The sequence below is a fragment of the Palaemon carinicauda genome, unplaced genomic scaffold (assembly GCF_036898095.1).
Source record: "Palaemon carinicauda isolate YSFRI2023 unplaced genomic scaffold, ASM3689809v2 scaffold262, whole genome shotgun sequence".
NCBI lineage: Eukaryota > Metazoa > Arthropoda > Malacostraca > Decapoda > Palaemonidae > Palaemon > Palaemon carinicauda.
The window spans coordinates 125,825-145,000 of NW_027170268.1; the positions used below are offsets into that span (position 1 = coordinate 125,825).

A 19,176-nucleotide genomic window follows, 5' to 3' on the forward strand; every position below is an offset into this window, starting at 1 on the left:
AATAGTCTGATTCGGTCTGATCTGAGACTTCTCCCTGTTGATGACCAGGCCTAGATCTTGAGCCATCATAAAAGTCTTCCGTAAATCCTCCAGACATTTCTCCCTCGATCGTGAACGAATCAGCCAATCGTCCAGATAGAAGGATATCCTTATCCCCTCCTGATGCAGCCAACCTGACACATTCGCCATTACCCTGGTGAAGACTTGAGGAGCCGTGCTGAGACCGAAGCAAAGAGCTCTGAATTGGAAGCACTTGCCCTCCATTACAAACCTCAGGTACTTCCTCGAAGTCGGATGGATGGGGACATGGAAATATGCGTCCTGCAAGTCGAGGGACACCATCCAGTCCCCTGGACGTACTGACGCCAGCACCGACTGAGTCGTCTCCATGGAGAACTTTGTCTTCTCCACAAATACGTTGAGAGCGCTGACATCCAGGACGGGTCTCCATCCGCCCGAGTTCTTGGGGACCAGAAACAGGCGATTGTAAAAACCTGGGGAGACTAGATCCCGAACCGGTTCTATCGCCCCCTTGTCTAGCATTTGGTTGACAAGGTCTACTAGGGCCTTCTGTTTCCCAGGATCTGAGTACCGGGCTACTAAGGCCAGCGGAGCATCTGCGAGAGGAGGTTTTTTCAGAAAGGGGATCTTGTATCCTTCCTTGATGACTGAGAGGGACCAGGTGTCCGCCCCTCTCCTCTTCCAAGACTGCCAAAAACCTGACAGTCTTGCGCCTACTGTCTGGAGGAGACGAACTTCATTTCCTGGAGCGAGGTCTGAAAGAACCCCTGGTAGATCTTGGTCCTGAATCTTGCCTTCTCCCCCTAAAATCTGATCTTGAAGTAGTCCTGCCCCGAAAGGGCTGCTGGAATCTCCTTTCCTCCCGTTTCAAAGACGAAGGAGGGGCTGCAAAGGGCTTACGAGCAGAACGAGATAAAAGGTCTTGGGTGGCTTTTTGGGCCAGAGAACGCGTAATGTCATTAACCAGGGACTCGGGAAAAAGATGTTGAGAGAGGGGGGCGTAAAGAAGCTCAGACTTTTGAGCATTGGTAACAGACCTAGAAGCAAAAGAGCAAAGCAGAGCTCTCTTCTTTAGGACCCCAGCTGAGAACAGAGCAGCCAACTCATTCGCCCCATCTCTGAGGGCCTTATCCATACAGGACATAATGCTGGTAAGGTCCCTAGATCCATCCATCTGTTCAGTTTTCCTTGCGAGAGTCCCAAGCAACCAGTCTAGGAAACTAAAAACCTCAAAGGCTCTAAAAATACCTTTGACGAGATGATCCAGCTCCGACATTGACCACATGACCTTGGCTGAGTTGAGAGCATGCCTTCTAGCAGAGTCCACTAAACCAGAGAAGTCACCCTTGGAGGAGGAAGGCACTCCCAGACCCAAAGGTTCTCCAGTTGCATACCACATACCCGCTCTTGAAGCAAGACGAGCTGGTGGAAACGAGAAGGAAGTCTTAACTGTTTGTCTCCGCTCCATCATCCAGTCATCAATCTTCGTGAGAGCCTTCTTTGCGGAGATAGACAGCTTCATCTTGATGAAGGCCGACTGTTTCTTGGCCTTCTTTCTGTTAAATTGGGACTGAGGAGATTGAGGGGCAGCAGGTTGGAATTCCTCTCCAAAAAGTTCAAGAAGGGAGCGAGAGAGAACTTTGTAATCTCCCACAGCGTCGGCAGGATTATCATCGTCATCAGAAACATCCTCGAGGGCCTGATCCACATCTGCAATATCCTTCGAAAGAGAAGGATCCTTAGAACCCGACAAGGGCAAATCAAAGGCATCATCCTGCAAAAGACGGGTTGCATCCTGGAGTCCCGCGCTAGAAGAATCCTTGGAACGAGAGGCAGTATCGTCCCGAAGAGGCAGGGTGGTATCGCCCTGGGACCGAGAACGAGAGGCAGAGTCGTTCTGTCGTCGAGAGCGAGAGGCGGTATCGTCGTGGCGGCGAGAATGAGAGGCGGTATCGTCGTGGCATCGTGAACGAGAGGCGGTATCGTCGTGGCGTCGAGAACTAGGGTCGGTATCGTCGTGGCGCCGTGAACGAGAGGAGGTATCGTCGTGGCGAAGCGAACGAGAGGAGGTATCGTCGTGGCGAAGCGAACGAGAGGAGGTATCGTCGTGTCGAAGCGAACGGGAGGAGGTATCGTCTTGGTATCGAGAACGAGAAGCAGCGTCGTTCGATAAGGTATCGTCCAGGTATCGAGAACGAGAAAACGTATCGCCCTGGTATCGCGAAGAAGTATCGCCTGGCGAAAGCACACATTCCTCATCCTGGCGTAGAGAGGGAGAAGTTTTCTTTAAAGAAGAACTCCGTTCTCTCTTAGAGGCAGACTTCTTAATCGGCAACGAGTCGTCTTTACGTCTGTCAGACTGGGCGTGAGGGCGGCTAAAGGCTTGTACTAAAGTCAAAAGTTGTTCCTGCATGACAGACATAAAGGATTTAGCAACATCAGTTGGGTCTTGCGGACCCGAAGGGGGGGGGCTGACGAATAACACTCGTATCTTCGGCAGCAGGCTTCGTCCTTTTCACAGGCACGGAGTCGAAATCATCCTCCGACGGGCAAGGTTCATAACTGCTAGAACCGGGAGAGAAAGAACGAGACCGGTCGTCGCGGTTCCATCTCCTCTTAGTAGGTCTTGAAGCTTCATACTTCCATTTACGTCTGGACGAATTCGGAGAAGAAAACAACACATCCGACTTGTCTTTCCCGTGACGGTCAAGAGCAGCCTGGGAATCGACAACAGGACTGTCTGAGGCGACGGCTGACCGAGGGTACGTACCTCTCACCCCCTTTCGGTCATCGACGTACCTTCTCCCTTGGTCCTGGAAGCTTGGTAGAGGTCTAGGCCTAGGGGTATGACAGATTCGGTCGGTTGCCACCTCCACTGCACTAACACAAGCACTTTCACTTTCCTTACCTTTAAAGGCCTCCAGCTGTTCTTTAATGGCCTTCAACTCGGCCGCCAGGCTAGCGTACCGAGGGTCATCCGTAGATACGGAACCCGTAGGAGGTGCAGGAGTTACTACCTCAAGGGAAGGATCAACTTCCAAAGAGGAATCAATAATAGGATCAATAGATAAATCTACGCTAAGTTCGTCTTCCTTACCACTAACAGACTTAGACTTAGACCTAGAAGCTCTCCTAACTCTATCGAGCTCTAGCTTACGCACATAGCGCTTCATAATTAACCAATCTTTCTCATCCAAAACCTTACATTCCCCGCACCTATTATCAAGGGCACAAACAAAACCCCTACAATGAGAACAAACAGTGTGAGGATCAACCGCCATTTTCGGTAGTCTCACCTTACATTCCTCATTCGCACAGATACGGTAATGACTCTTTTCACTCATAATGAAAACCAGCAAAAAAAAAAAAAAAACTAAGAGAAAACAAAATACAACGATCGCCAAAACCCCAAATCAGAGTACTTCACCAAAAAAGCAGACTGGTACACCGAGCAGGGAAAGTGAAGAAAAACTCTTAATGACGGACCAACGTGTTGTCGATCCGGCCGGCAGAGATGAACTGAAGAACAGAAAACGGGAATGATTCCTCCTACCACCCTTTAACGGGTGTTACCACCCAACCACCACAAGGCGGTTGCCTAGTTTTAGAAAAATTCTGCCGAAATAGAGATAATTAGCTATGTATATATAACTGCCAGGTAAGTTCTATTCATAAAATGATATTTTCATAATAAAATAAATTTTTGAATATACTTACCCGCTGGTTATATAAAAGAGCTGAAGTCCCTGACGCCAGGGCAGAAAATTCAAATCTCGCGCTATCGAAGATACGCCAGGTGTACCAACCGCACCCTAGCGGTAGAACAGGTGGAACTACACACCAACTCCAGTTCTTCCATGCCTCATAGCCATACCATAGGTAGTCTCTAGAGGGGAGGAGGGAGGGTGTTAAATTTATATAACCAGCGGGTAAGTATATTCAAAAATTTATTTTATTATGAAAATATCATTTTTAAATATAAAACTTACCCGCTGGTTATATAAAAGAGCTGATTGACACCCCTTGGTGGCGGGTCAGAGACAGCTACATACAGAAAATTCACTTAAGGGTTACATACAATAAACTTAAGCAGTTCTCACCTGATAAGGAAGCTGACAGCAATGATACTCTGCCTCATTTCGTCCGCTATCCTTAAGAGATCCAGTAATCCACTCGGGCTGAAAATCTCTAGGAGCTGTCAAACGGTACAAACACCTATAACATGACAGGACCTCAACCAATACCCTTGTTCCGGGTGCACTCAAGGAACAAAATGACCACCTAGCCAAATCAAAGATTGCGGAAGACTGACGCCCAATCTCCACAAACAACCATAAAAAACGAGTTCCAAGAGATAGAAAAGGGGTATTAGGAAAAAAGGGAACGTAGTGGTAGATCATTCACCTACTATCGCATTAGCAGCTATAAAAGGACCCAACGTAAAAAGGTCCTCATAGCGAGTCTGAACATTCTTCAAATAATGGGATGCAAAAACAGACTTACTTCTCCAAAATGTTGTATCCATCAGACTTTGCAGAGAACGGTTCTGTTTAAAGGCCACTGAAGTCGCTACCGCTCTGACTTCATGTGTCTTGACTTTGAGGAGCCTCTGATCCGACTCATCACACTGAGCATGAGCTTCTCGAATCAACAATCTAACGAAAAAAGACAAGGCATTCTTGGACATGGGCATCGAGGGTTTCCGAACTGCACACCACAGAGCGTCTGAGTTACCTCTCAGATTCTTAGTTCTGTCCACATAACAACGTAGAGCTCTAACTGGACAGAGAACCCTTTCCAATTCATCGCCAGCCAAATCCGAAATGTTAGAAATCTCGAAGGATTTGGGCCATGGTCGAGAAGGGTTTTCGTTCTTGGCCAGAAACCCCAGTTGCAAAGAACAAATGGCTTTCCCATTCCGAAAACCAATGTTCTTGCTTAAAGCGTGAACTTCACTAACTCTTTTCGCAGTGGCGAGGGTAACTAGAAAAAGGGTTTTCAAGGTTAAGTCCTTAAATGAAGCCGAGTGTAAAGGCTCAAATCTGTCACTCATGAGAAATTTAAGGACAACATCCAAATTCCAGGCGATGGGAGCCGTTTGAATCATCTTGGTCGTATCAAAAGACCTAAGTAAATCTCGTAGATCCTTATTATCAGAAAGGTCTAGGTTCCTGTGTCGAAAAACCGTCGCCAACATACTCCTGTAACCTTTAATAGTTGATGACGAGAAGTTATGCTTAGTTTTAAGGTCCAAGAAAAAATCTGCTATTTGGGAAAGCGATGTACTGGAAGAGGAAATCGCGTTAGTTCTACACCATTCCCTGAACAACTCCCACTTGGACTGATACACCTTGATGGTTGAAGACCTTCTTGCCCTTGCAATTGCCTTGGCTGCCTTCTTCGAAAATCCTCTAGCTCTAGCGAGTTTTTCGATAGTCTGAAGGCAGTCAGACGTAGAGCTCGGAGGTTTTGATGATTTCGGGCCAAGTGAGGTTGTCTGAGAAGATCGGGTCTCATGGGAAGGCTTCTCGGGACATCCACCATCCATTCCAGTACCTCTGGAAACCAGCTCCTTGACGGCCAGAACGGAGCTATCAGTGTCATTCTGGTCTCCTCGTGTGAAACGAACTTCTGAATCACTTTGTAAAGGATCTTGAACGGAGGAAAGGCATAAACCTCCATGTGTGACCAGTTCATCAGAAAAGCGTCTATGTGAAAAGCTTCGGGATCTGGAACCGGAGAGCAATAACACTCTAGTCGTTTGGTCTTCGCGGTGGCAAAGAGATCCACGAGAGGTCGACCCCATAACCGCCACAGACTCTTGCAGATGTCCGGGTGCAGAATCCATTCCGTGGAGAGAACCTGACCTTTCCTGCTGAGTCTGTCTGCGCTCACATTGTTGACTCCCTGGATGAACCGCGTCAAAAGAGTCACCTTCCTTTCCTCCGCCCAGATGAGGAGCAGTCTTGCAATCTCGAACAGAGGCCAAGAGTGGGTCCCGCCTTGTTTCGCAATATAGGCCAGAGCTGTCGTGCTGTCCGAATTGATTTGGACTACCTTGCCCCTGATCTGCTTTTCGAAGCCGATGAGAGCCAGATGAATAGCTAAAAGCTCTTTTTGATTGATGTGGAGAGAGGTTTGCTCTACCGTCCAAGTCCCCGAAAGTTCCTGCTTCTCTAGAGTGGCTCCCCACCCCGAGTTGGAGGCGTCGCAACACAACACGAGGTTTGGGTTCCTCTGAAGTAAAGACAAGCCTTCTTTCAGTCTGGGCTCGTTGTTCCACCATTGAAGATGAGACTTGATGGAAGTCGAGATGGGAATGCAATCCCTGTCGAGGCTGTCCCCTTTCTTCCAATGGCGGTTGAGATGAAACTGAAGAGGACGCAAGAACAACTTCCCCAGGGTCACGAACTTCTCTAACGACGAGAGAGTCCCCAGAAGGCTCATCCAATCTCTGACGGAGCAAAGATCTCTCTTCAGGAACGTTTGTACTTTTAGGAGGGCTGCTTGGATTCTCACCGACGGCGGAAAAGCCCAAAAACTCCGACTGTGAATCTCCATCCCCAAATAAAGAATCTCCTGGGATGGAATGAGTTGTGATTTTTTCGAGCTCACCAGGAGACCCAGTTCTCTGGAGAGATCCAAAGTCATCTTGAGGTCCTTCAAACAACAATCGGCTGAGGAGGCTCTTATCAGCCAATCGTCCAGATACAGAGAGGCCCTGATTCCCCTCGAATGCAGCATGCTTGCCACGTTCAGCATGATCTTGGTGAACAATAGAGGAGCCGTGCAAAGTCCGAAACAAAGAGCCCTGAACTGGAAGACCTTGTTTCCGTCCATGAACCTCAGATAACGTCTGCAGCTGGGATGAATCGGAAGGTGGAAATAGGCATCCTGAAGATCTAAAGAGACCATCCAATCGTCCTTCCTCACAGCTGCCAGAACTGTTTTCTGAGTCTCCATGGTGAACGTCGAGTTTTTGACGTAACCATTGAGCACACTTACGTCCAGAACCGGTCTCCACCCCCCGGAACTCTTGGGTACTAGAAAAAGGCGGTTGTAAAACCCCGGAGACGTAACATCTTGCACTTCCTCTATTGCTCGTTTCTCTAATAAAAGAGACATCTGTAGAAGCATGGCTTGTTTCTTGGGACCCTCTCTGTATTTGGGCGAAAGATCCACTGGATCTGTGACTAAAGGAGGATTGGTCAGGAAGGGGATCTTGTAGCCTTCCTTTAACACCTGGACGGACCAGGGGTCCGCTCCATTCCTCTCCCAAGCCTCCCAAAAGTGAGTCAACCTGGCCCCCACTGCTGTCTGAAGGAGAGGGCAGTCAGACTTTACCTCGGCCGGACTTGCCCCCTCTGCCTCTAGGTTTCCTTCCTTCTGGTTTAAAAGAGCCTCTCCCAGAGGGCTTCCCACGAAAGGACTGAGGACGAAACCCAGAAGAAGATTCCTTAGGTTTTCGAGAGGAGAGAGACGGAGGCAAAACTTTCCTAGTCGAATGAGTAACTAAGTCATGTGTGGCCTTCTGAGTGAGAGCAGTAGCCACCTCGCCCACTAAATCCTGAGGAAATAAAGAATTAGACAAAGGTGCGAAAAGAAGGCCTGTCTTCTGATAGGGAGACACTCCTGCGGAGAGGAAGGAGCACATCGTGGCCCTTTTCTTGAGAATTCCAGCTGTAAACAAGGCAGCAAGTTCGTTGGAGCCATCTCTCACACCTTTGTCCAAGCAGGACATCAAATGAACCAAACCACTAGTGTCCGTTTCCGTCATATCAGAGACCCTCTTACTCAAAGCCCCCAAAGCCCAGTCCAAAAAATTAAAAACTTCGAAGGCCCTGAAAAGACCTTTAAGCAAATGGTCGAACTCTGGAATGGACCACCAAATCTTCGTCTTCCTTAAGGCAAGACGACGAGAAGCATCTACCAAACTTGAAAAATCCCCTTGGGCAGACGAAGGAAAACTCAAGCCCAACACTTCACCAGTCTCATACCACACACTAGATTTAGAGGCTAACCTAGCGGGAGGAAAGGCAAAGGCCGTCTTGCCAAAAGCTTTCTTGGAGTCCAACCAAGAACCCATTAACTTCAAGGCCCGCTTAGAAGATCGAGAAAGAACCATCTTGGTGTAAACTGGAACCTTAGTAGCTTTACCTAAGATGAATTCAGAAGGCGGAGAACGAGGGGCCACAGGGGTAAAAGAATCCGGGAAAATTCCAGTCAAAATAAGCATAAACTTGCGAAGGTCCACAGCATGCTGATAATGCTTCTCCTCCTCATTCTCAGAGACTTCCTCAATAGGATTATCCTCATCCGACTTTTCCTCTGGTTCGTCTTCTGGCAGTGCAGCAACAGCTGCAGCCTGAACCGAAGGAACAACGTCTGGATGGGACTGCCTGTCAAGGCCAACATCTGAGTCAATTTGGTGGGGAGAAGTAGAAGTAGATTGATGCGAAACACGGACATGTAGACGATCATCCTCAACCAACAACTGCTTAGACCGCTTAGAATTCAACTGTTGTTGAACAGAAGAACGCTTGAAATCAGAAGGTAACTGTTGAAGATCGCCGCGAGGTCGCGTAAAGTCCGAGGACTGTTGCTGCGAGCGATCAAAGGAGTCAGGATGTCGCCGCTGTAAACCAATGTTTTGACGCGCCGTGTCCAAAAGTTGTTGCCGCGGGCGATCCACTACTTCAAATTGTTGCCGCGTCTCGTCCACTTGTCGACGCCGACACTCTTCCCCGCGACCAGAAAATGCAAACTGGTCAACCAAAACTCTCTGACGCGACTCATCAAAATCAACCTGGCGTTGAACACTGTGAATGGGAGACCGTCTAAGTGATAACTCGTCAAGGCCATATACCATCGAACGTTTGTGCGATAACTGGTCTGACATCGAACGCCCAGACACAACGCCAACACTTGGTTGATAAGAATCCATCAACGAAGAGAGTTGTTCCTTCATAGACAAAAGCGCAGTCCATTTCGGATCAACAGAACTCCTAGAAGGAAGATTCGCACTAATGTCACCACGCATTTCAGGGGAAGAAAGCCAATCCGATGGAAGAGGAGGTGCATGAATAGTTACAAGGTCCGAATCGGAAGGAATCATATCCGCACGAACACGGTGATCTGAACGTTTGGCCGGAGTGCAAGCGCTGGGAGAACGGAAACGTTCCGGTGAACCCCACGAACTACATCCTGGCCGCACAGGCGATTCCCGACGCTGTGTGTTTTGACGCGCCGCGTCCAAATCAACATGGGAGCGTTTAAGCGGTCTCGACGCTCGCCGCCAGATCTCACTCCCCGACCCTTCATCGGAAGACGGGGATAACGTATGAACCTCACCTTTCCTACGATGAGGGTGAACGACCTGAGCTACGGCAACAGGAACGTTCGAGGGGACGTCTGCACGATTGATGATGCTTCTCGTTCCCTTAAGCCGTTCGACATTACTTCTCCCATGGGTTCGAGAGCTCGAAAGAGGTCTAAGGCTAGGTGAACGACAAGATCGTGCCGACGCACCCTCCGCAACACTAACCACATTATCAACACTTGTCACAACACCGAGAGAGTCACGATTCTTCGGTACCACATCAGACACTGAAACACTTTCCACAGTTCCGATAGGATCACGGTTTTTCAATACCTTTAACTCTGAAAAGATAGTATTTCTATCGGCTGCTAAGGACTCAACTTTCTCACCAAGAGACAAAATAGCAGTAAACATGTCCTTCATAGTAGGTTCCTGATCTACCACCACAGGGGAAGGAACAGGATTAGGAACAGGTAAATTAGGTAAGGTTCTATCCACAGATCGGGAAGAACTACGCCTAAGTCTATCTCTCTCTAATCTCCTAACATAACGATCGTAAGAACCAAAATCATCATTAGTTAAGGAAAGACACTCATTACACCTATCATCTAATGAACAAAATTTACCCCTACATTTTACACAAATAGAATGAGGATCAATAGATCCATTAGGAAGTCGTGTACGACAACCCTCACTAACACACCTACGCTGAGCAGGGGAGGAGTCGGCCATTTTAAAGTTAACGTGAGAGACCGACAAGTAAAAAGTAAGGGAAAAAACAATAAAGAAAATCTCAAACAAAAAGATTTCAAGATAAGAACCAAGGAAAATTAATCAACGATAGCTTAAACTCAAAAAAGAACGTTGTACATCACCAAACAACTTCCCAAGAGAGTAAAAACACGAGAGCGAACTTCTGTATGTCAGTCAGCTATGACGGCAGAGAGAAGAACTGGAGTTGGTGTGTAGTTCCACCTGTTCTACCGCTAGGGTGCGGTTGGTACACCTGGCGTATCTTCGATAGCGCGAGATTTGAATTTTCTGCCCTGGCGTCAGGGACTTCAGCTCTTTTATATAACCAGCGGGTAAGTTTTATATTTAAAAACAATCATTCTAACTCATTCACCCCAGACTAACCCGAGTAACCTCGGCCCTCAACCCTCTGCTACTTTTCCATTAAGGAGTTTGAGGTGTTTAGACCACTTGCGCCACCACCACAGGACCAATGGAAAATGCTTCAATGCTCCTGTGGGTTACGTCTTGCAGGTAGTGGGTGGTGAAGGTCTAAAACACATGCCCACTTGCAATACCTGCGCCACAGAGTAGTTCTTTTTTAACACCAGGGACGTTGCAATGCCCTTTATGTCTGAGCTCTGGGTCATCATGGTAGAGAAGGGTCAGGATTAACTGCCAGGTCGATGACCTTGCGAATCCATGCCGACATGGATATTGGATATTGTTTCATGGTCGTACCAACAACGGATTATTATCCAAATAAGGAAGGAGGAGATTAAGATTGCCAAGTTTTTGTCAAACAAATTAAAATCAGTCAGGAGCTAAAGACCAGACAGGAGAAAGATACTCAAAAAACATGGAACAAAATAATTAAAACATTTCCTTACAATAGATTGATCACCAAAAATCTTACTTTCTTAAAAGGCCAATATTTTTTTGGACAATTGACGACAGATCACAATTTGTAAAAATAGATTTACAATAAAAACTCTGATGATTTAAAATGACTTATACCGCTAGATTTTGTCCATAAAAAGATCTGGATGTTGAGGAGCACTATTCTTCAGATACTACCTCTAGAGAGTTATGGGGTCCTTTGACTGGCCAGACAGTACTACATTGGATCCTTTTCTCTGGTTACGGTTTATTTTCCCTTTACTTATTCTTTACATATTCTCCTCTGTCCTCATACACCTGACAACACAGATTACCAAACAATTCTTCTTCACCCAAGGGCTTACTGCACTGTAATTGTTCAGTGGCCACTTTCCTCTTGGTAAGGGTAGAAGAGACAAACTTTGGTAAGCAGTTCTTCTAGGAGAAGGACACTCCAGAATCAAACCATTGTTCTCTAGTCTTGAGCAGTGCCATAGCGTCTGTACCATGATCTTCCACTGTCTTGGGTTAGTCGGTGCACTCTGGCACACTGTTCTATTTCATTTCTCTTCTTGTTTTGTTTAAGTTTTTATAGTTTATATAGGGGATATTTATTTTAATGTTACTCTTCTTAAAATATTCTAAGCTCCTTGTTTCCTTTCCTCACTCTGCTATTATCCCTGTTGGAGCCCCTGGGATTATATCATCTTTCTTTTCCAACTAGGGTTGTAGCTGAGCAAGTAATAATAAAAATAATACGATCATACATTCAAGTTTTGTCAGGGTTCTACTTTATCCCAATAATTAGCACTATGAACCAACTTTAGCTGGAACAGGGAAAATAGCCCAGTGAGGAAAGGAAATAAGGAAATAAACTACAAGAAAAGTTTAAGCACAACAATATCATTAAAATAAATCATGCATAACTATAAAGAATTCAAAATATCGAGAGGAAGAGAAATAAGATAGAATAGTGTGCCCCAGTGTACCCTCAAGCAAGCTATCTCTACCCAAAGACAGTGAAGACCATGGTACAGAGGCTATGGCACTACCCAAGACTAGAGAACAATGGTTTGATTTTGGAGTGTCCTCCTAGAAGAGCTGCTTACCATAGCTAAAGAGTCTATCAAGGGATTCAGTAATTAAGGGTTTACGACCAGCAAATAATATTGATGTAAAGAGTAGCATCTGCATAAGCAACAAACTTGTTTAAATCTCATGCCTATGATTTCTAGCTACAAAAGTCAACAAATAATCAGGTTCCATATGAAATAGATATAAGTTATTACAAATGCTATTTTGCCTACTGTATCAAAAGAAATAGGAATGAATGGCGAGCGATTGTGGCGCAGTTCCGGTAGGCCCTGCTGCTGCCTCCGGTGCCTTAGATGACCGCGGAGGTAGCAGCAGTAGGGGATTCAGCATTATGAAGCTTCATCTGTGGTGGATAACGGGGGAGGGTGGGCTGTGGCACCCTAGCAGTACCAGCTGAACTCGGCTGAGTCCCTTGTTAGGCTGGGAGGACATAGAGAGTAGAGGCCCCCTTTTTGTTTTTGTTTCATTTGTTGATGTCGGCTACCCCCCAAAATTGGGGGAAGTGCCTTGGTATATGTGTATGTATGTATGTATCAAAAGATGTATTGTTTTATTACGGCATTTCTGTATCTTTGTTATTTTTATTTGGATTTTTGTTTATATCTCTGAAAATTAAGTTGAGGACCTTCTGTATATATGAAAGTACAGTAATGGGTTGTGAACAATACCCACAGGATCATCAGATAACATTATTACTCTTCAAGCTATAGTCTTGAATGGAAAAACAAAATTATACAAAATTATACAAGACCTAAGGCTCCAACAGGAAAAGCAGTCCAACGCTAAGAATAACTATAGCCCATTTCTTTTACCGAGGCAGATTTGCACCAACTCGCAGCGGTGCCCTTTTAGCTCGGAAAAGTTTCCTGATCGCTGATTGGTTGGACAAGATCATTCTAACCAATCAGCGATCAGGAAACTTTTCCGAGCTAAAAGAACACCGCTGCAAGTCGGTGCAAATCTGCCTCGATAAAAGAAATGGACTATAGTTTGCCAAACTTTCAACTGGGCTCCACAAAGCGCTAGAAGAGTTGGAAGACCCAGGCCTACATGGCTGAGGACTATGATGCATGAAATAGGAGATGATGAATGGAGAAGTATTGATTTAAAAGCTCAAGATAAGAGAAGACGTGAAATCAAACCGAGGCCCTTTGCGTCAATAGGCCCAGGAGGAGATAACGACGATATATTAGTATTAGTAACGATCTTAAAAAGAAAAATTTAACTACGAAGAGGGACTTTGTCAACCTGTTCAACAGTAGAGCAATTGCAGCAAGTTTGAACTCCCCATAGTCACCATGGTGCCCATCAACCATGTTTGAAAAGCGAGACCCCATGACTACTGCAATCAAAGACAACACTAAAATGATGGCCAATCATCCAAACTTCCTGACCATTATCAAGAGATTTTTGTACAGCATTGGAAATTGTAACACCACAAACTCCTAGGTCTCTGCTAGGGCCAAACTACAAAATAGGGGACAGATGATTGCCTTCAGCATACCTATTTAGACAGACCACTTCTTTTACAAATTGCAACTTTTAAAAACTTTCTAGATGGGTGTTTAACATCACATCTATTTTATTCTACCGTTCATACCTTAAAAACATATATACACCCTAATTATTAACAACACAATGTAACTACAGTTCAATTTTATTCATAAATTTAGATAAAAAGTCATTCAATTCAAGGTTCATTACTTTAATAATAAAGTTAACTGAATTTATTACAAAGTTTTTGAAAGTGTAAAAGTTAATTCAATTCATTAAAGAACCAGGTCTACATGGCCGAGGACTGAAGCATGAAGTAGATGACGATGAATGGAGAAATATCGATTTAAAAGCTCAAGATAAGAGACGACTGGTGAAATCTAACCGAGGCCCTTTGCGTCAATAGGGATAGATGATGATGATGATAGATTAATTAAAGATATAATTATCAAATCTATTAAATACTAAAGATAAAAGTTCATTAATTATACTAACTACAGCATTAAAAAAACTAACATACGCATTTCCCAAACCACACTTATTATTATTATTATTACTGTCCAAGCTACAACCCTAGTTAGAAAAGCAAAGTGCTATAAGCCCAGGGGCTCCAACAGGGAAAAATAGCCCAGTGAGGAAAGGAAATAAGGAAATAAATAAATAAAGAGAATAAATTAACAATAAATCAATCTAAAAAAAAAAGTAACAACGTCAAAACAGACATGTCATATATAAACTATTAACAATGTCAAAAACAGATATGTCATATATAAACTATAAAAGACTCATGTCCGCCTGGTCAACAAAAAAGCATTTGCTCCAACTTTGAACTTTTGAAGTTCTACTGATTCAACCACCCGATTAGGAAGATCATTCCACAACTTGGTCACAGCTGGAATTAAACTTCTAGAGCACTGTGTAGTATTGAGCCTCATGATGGAGAAGGCCTGGCTATTAGAATTAACTGCCTGCCTACATTCTTCATATCAAACCTTAACTACATGGACTTTCCACCCGATATCTATAACTACTGTACTGTATTACCTTTTACATGTCAAGAGTAGGTAAAGTTCATTGATGTTATATAAGGTTGGTAGTCTTTCCCCTCTTTAGACTTCGGGTGAACCAAATATCCAGTCACCCCAGATCGACTGGTTGCCAGGCTGTGCTAGAACCTTGGAGTTCATAAATTTATTCCAGTTCCTTTCCCCTGATCCATTACACTTGCCATTAAACATCTTAGTGCACACTAATATATTCCTTACTTCACCTGAAAAAGATAACTTTATATCAGAAAGATTGAAAATAGCAAATCAGACAATGGCTAAGTTAACCCTTTTACCCCCAAAGGACGTACTGGTACGTTTCACAAAACTCATCCCTTTACCCCCATGGACATACCGGTACGTCCTTGCAAAAAAATGCTATAAAAATTGTTTTTTCATATTTTTGATAATTTTTTTTTTTTAAATTCAGGCATTTTCCAAGAGAATGAGACCAACCTGACCTCTCTATGACAAAAATTAAGGCTGTTAGAGCAATTTAAAAAAAATATACTGCAAAATGTGCTTGAAAAAAAAATAACCCCCTGGGGGTTAAGGGTTGGAAATTTCCAAATAGCCTGGGGGTTAAAGGGTTCAATAAAATTTTTAAATCACATCACCTGAAATTACATATTACATGTTATATTTCAGTTTAGCGAGATCGGTGTTACTGTATGGACATGAGTCGTGGTATAACAATGAAACAATATCTAACAGATTTTGTAGATTTTACATCAAAGCCCTCTGAAGAATATTCAAAGTTAAATGGCAGGACAGGATTAGAAACTGAAACTATAAGAGAGATTACTCAAGTGCCATATGTGGATGAGATCATGGTGAGGGGTAGATGGAGATGGTTTGGGCATGATCTTTGCACTCCAAGAGATTAGTTTACCAAAACTTCAATTGGGCTTCACAAGGCACTAAAAGTTTCGGAAGACCCAGGCCTACATGGCTGAGGACTATGAAGTAGAAGATGATGATGAATGGAGAAGTATTGTTTTAAAAGCTCATTATAGAGATGACTGCGTCAATAGGCATAGGAGATTACGATGGTAAATAAATAAATAAATAAATATATATATATATATATATATATATATATATATATATATATATATATATGTGTGTGTGTGTGTATGTGTTTACACAAAATAGAATTAGATACATATACAGTATATAGGTACTGTATATATGAAGAAAAGGAAAATAGGGAAAAACTACAGAAGTAGTTCAAGAACAAAACATTAAAATAAATCTTTCATATATAAACTATACAAACTTCAAAATAACAATGAGGAAGAGAACCAAGATAGAATAGTGTGCCAGAGTCTATCAGTTACTCTCTATGTGCAAAAACTTTTACTGCCTAACGAACAAGGATACCAGAATGGTGTACCTTCATGCATTGAATACATTCCAGAATAAATAAATGTATTTTCTTAACAATATAAACGTGATCCCTTTAATCGAGAGGTGGCAGTAGTTAGCCAACTCAACCTGACACGCCACCGAGCTCCCAATTTGACCTTAAATCTGAGATTTCTAGGGTTGTTGGGACAGGAAAAGTAACATAAGACGACTCGGATTTACTTTCTAAAAACTAACGATTTGTTCCTACGAAAAAGCAAATCTTGCGACTCCTTTTTCTTCTGCCTACACAAACATCGAACAGTATGGCTTATTCTTTCCACAATCACCTCTCTCCTCATACACCTGACAACACTGAGATTACCAATCAATTATTCTTTGCTCAAGGGGGTTAACTACTACACTGTAATTGTTCAGTGGCTACTTTCTTCTTAAGGGCAAGGGTACAAGAGAGACTTTAGCTATGGTAAGCAGCTCTTCTAGGTGAAGGACACTCACAAAACCAAACCATTGTTCTTTAATCTTTTCCTTGGGTAGTGCCATAGCCTCTCTATCAGTCTTCAAATGTCAAATTAGAGATCTCTTGCTTGAGGATACACCCACACTCACTATTCTATGTTTATTATTATCATTATTATTAGCTAAGTTACACCCCTAGTTGGAAAAGCAGAATGCTATAAGTCCAAGGGCTCCAACAGGGAAAATAGACTACGAGGGAAGTAATGAACAATTAAAATATTTTGAAAACAGTAACATTAAAATAAATCTTTCATATATAAACTACAAACACTTATGGAGCCCTTGGGCTTACTGCATCCTGCTTTTCCAATTAGGGTTGTAGCTTAGCAAGCAATAATAATAATAATAAATGATAAACCAATGCACATCAAGATAATTTCTTACGATATAGTAAGTTTTCATTAGCCTATTTTCAATCCTATCGCTAAGAATGAGGCAGTCTAAGGGGATTCCCATGGGGGTCTTAGCTCCCCTTTAGGTAAGTAGGTAAGGACACTGTTTGTAGGTTAGGTTAGGTTAGGTTGGGAAGCTTAGGTTAGACAGTGTTCTATCCACGAATCCCTGTCCGTCATTATATAAAGGCTCGTATCGTTCAGTACCAAGCTCTAAACCAAAGTTGAAAATAGACATTTTTGGGATTGAAGTACTGTACCTTGAACCAGGCAGTCTTGCAAACGAACATAATAGCAATGGATTCACATTCGAGACCTGAAAATCTATTTAACTTACTAGAAAATGTTTTTCCTATAGTAAGTACACTATAATATAGTTTTCCCATTTTCCAACCTAAAGAAATACTTTAAATAAAAAAAATGTACACCAATATATTTTTCACCTTTTCCCAATACTCTTTAAATAAAAAAAATGTACACCAATATATTTTTCACCTTTTCCCAATACTCTTTAAATAAAAAAAATGTACACCAATATATTTTTCACCTTTTCCCACCTAAATCATTAGTCAGATGCAAGCTACAGTCTGAATATCCTAGTAGGATACAAGCTACAATAGGACCAATATATTCCAAGCACTTCCCTGGATCATAATTGTGTAACTTTTTCTATGTACCGATAACTATTTCTCGCTACCTTTCCACTTGGAGAGCAAGGGTAGCCCCGTCCAAGCAAAAACCATTTGAGGGAAGTTTCTCCCAACTTGTATCGGAACACTTCAAAGTACCTATACACTAAGAACACAAATTATTTCCTTCATTAGGAGTGTTGTGCTACAGTAAATATTTACCCACATTTATTTGACCCGGTTCGTCCCAACCTACTACAAAAACTTCGGATTTTGCTATGCCGCGAATTGTTTCGCTCGCAAATAAACATAATTCACTGCTCCTCTCTTCTCTCAAGTGGTATGTGGATGTGTTGCACACACCTATCACATGGGTCACTATTATGGTCTCATAAATGCCTATAATTCACATCATAACCCTCAAATGGTTTTTGCTTAAAATCTGACACCAGGGACACATTTTCATCATTACTGTAAATTTCTTGTCTCCACACACCTACGACGTTCTCGTTTATATTTTTCTTTGGTAAATAACCCATTTCTTCGAAACACATTATTGCTATTATCATCATTATTACTAGCTAAGCTACAACCCTAGTTGGATAAGCAAGGTGCTATAAGCCCAAGGGCTTCAACAGGGAAAAATAGCCCAGTGAGGAAAGGTAATAAGGAAATAAACGATATAAGTAATAAAAATTAAAATTAAATACTTTGAAAACATAAACAACACAAACATTTAATTTATGAACTATAAATGGACTTGTGCAAGCCTGTTCAACATAAAAACATTTGCTGTGAGTTTGAACTTTTGAAGTAAAACAGATTTAACTTAACCGATTAGGAAAATCATTCCACAACTTGGTCACAGCTGGAATAAAACTTCTTGAGTACTGTGTAGTATTGAGCCTCATGATGGAGAAGGCCTGACTATTAGAATTAACTGCATGCCCAGTATTACGAACAGGATGGAACCGTCTGGGAGAATCTGAATGTAAAGGATGGTCAGAATTAGAAAAAAATCTTACGCAACATGCATAATGAACTAATTGAACGGCGGTGCTAAAGGTCTAGATCAGGAATAAGAAATTTAATAGACCTTAATCAATTGCAAGATGAGAAAAAATATTAGTTACTGTAAGTCTGCTCGTTTTCCAAGTTGTTTCTTAATGTTTCACGTGTCACAATTACTAGCTCTTATTAACCCTTTTACCCCCAGGCTATTTGGAAATTTCCAACCCTTAACCCCCAGGGGGTTATTTTTTCCCCATCACATTTTGCAGTATATATTTTTTAAATTGCTCTAACTGGCTTGATTTTTCTCATAGAGGTGTCAGGTTGGTCTCATTCTCTTGGAAAATGCCTGAAGTTTCTCAAAAAATTATCAAAAATATGCATAAAAAAAATTAAATAGCAGTTTTTTGCAAGGACGTACCGGTACGTCCATGGGGGTAAAGGGATGTGTTTTGTGAAACGTACCAGTACGTCCTTTGGGGGTGAAAGGGTTAAGTTTGTACATTTGTTTCCATTTAACTTGAATCCTCCGCATTGATCAATTTTGGCAATTTTCACCTAAATATACTGTAACTCCACCCACTAAGCACAGCGCTCCAATGATAATGTATTACTATTGGCTAGTGGGAGTTTTCAAGGGACAAGCATTAAGACAAAGACCTGTTTATGCA

The 19,176-nt window shown here is 42.9% G+C and overlaps 1 long non-coding RNA gene across 1 annotated transcript in view; it reads right to left on the bottom strand.

The window, feature by feature from the left end:
- LOC137636261 (uncharacterized) overlaps positions 1-19,176 on the bottom strand; it is a 36,122-nt gene that overhangs the window by 15,926 nt on the left and 1,020 nt on the right. The window contains exon 2 of the long non-coding RNA XR_011043010.1: positions 14,585-14,810. This is a non-coding gene — a long non-coding RNA (uncharacterized lncRNA). The remainder of the gene's footprint in view (positions 1-14,584; positions 14,811-19,176) is intronic.